This window comes from Sinocyclocheilus anshuiensis, unplaced genomic scaffold (assembly GCF_001515605.1).
Source record: "Sinocyclocheilus anshuiensis isolate Anshui unplaced genomic scaffold, SAMN03320099.WGS_v1.1 scaffold270, whole genome shotgun sequence".
NCBI classification, from domain to species: Eukaryota; Metazoa; Chordata; class Actinopteri; order Cypriniformes; family Cyprinidae; genus Sinocyclocheilus; species Sinocyclocheilus anshuiensis.
Genome location: NW_015546041.1, coordinates 191,787 through 193,113, shown reverse-complemented (window position 1 = coordinate 193,113; position 1,327 = coordinate 191,787).

Here is a 1,327-nt window from a genome sequence, read left to right as displayed (position 1 = left end):
TATATATATATATATATATATATATATATATATATATATGTCAATCATGAATCACATGTCATTAGGGTCCCGCCACTCCTGATTGACATGACAGCAGCTGACAGCCCTGTACTGGACAGATGTGAATTTACGACTGTATTTATGACTTCTCATGCCTGTCAGGATAGGTTTATAGTGTTCTCCTTCCTCTCTAGTCATCTCCATCTGCTTCTAAATAAGAATAAATGTAAATGTGTTTGAGGATGAAAGACATGTCCATGTCAGACCTGTAAATTGCTCAATTCTGCGTGATCTATTGGTTAAATGTTAATAAACCAAAGCATTTATTCACCACACAGTCTACAGTGTTCTGAATAAGAATAAAGGTGTTGTGTCTGGACCTGTTCTTTCTAGAGCAGCTGTATGTGTGAATGACAACACCTCAGTAACTGTATGGCAAGCCGTTTAGACTTTTATTCCTTCACAGGATAAAAATTCTTGATATCAACAATTAAGTTTTCTATAGTTAAAATGCTAATTCTTGATATCAGGAATTGGATTTCAACTAGTAAAAAATATAATTCTTGATATCTGTAATTGTATTTTCACTAGTTAGGCTGCCATTCAATTGTTGATATCAAGAATTGATTTCTTACTAGTTAAAATTCCAATTGCACATATCAGAAATAAAATTATTACTAGTAAAAGCCTTTATTTTTTATATCAATAATTACATTGTTACTAGTAAAAAAGTGAATTCCTGATATCAAGAATTCATTTGTCACTAGTTGAAATGTTAATTCTTGATATCTGTAAATGTATTTTAACATGTTGCATTTGTCAATTCTGATATCTAAAAATGTATTCCTGATATCAATAATTAGGAGAGTAATTTCTGATCTCTAAAATGACTTATTTTACTAGTAACAATCACATTCACGATATCAGAAATTAACATTGTCACTAGTGACAATAGAATTATTGATATCAAAAATAAACATTTTTACTAGTAGCAATTCAATTGTTGATATTAGGGATGTAACGGTATGAAAATTTCTTATCACGATTATAGTGACCAAAATGATCACGGTTATCTGTATTATCACGGTATTGTTCAAATGTGCTGGAGATGTTAAAAAAGTTAAATCACTTAAATCACTTCAAGTTTTATATTTAAAAATAAAGAAACAACAAATAAATGACTTTTTGTTTCTAAAACAATTAAAACAATAACATTACCAACAACTTGACTGACAACAGTTTAATAGCATGTTGAAATATCTAATGTAAATGTTCAAATAAAGCTTTGAAAAAGTTTAATAAAAAGGTAAACCTCACATTTCAGCCT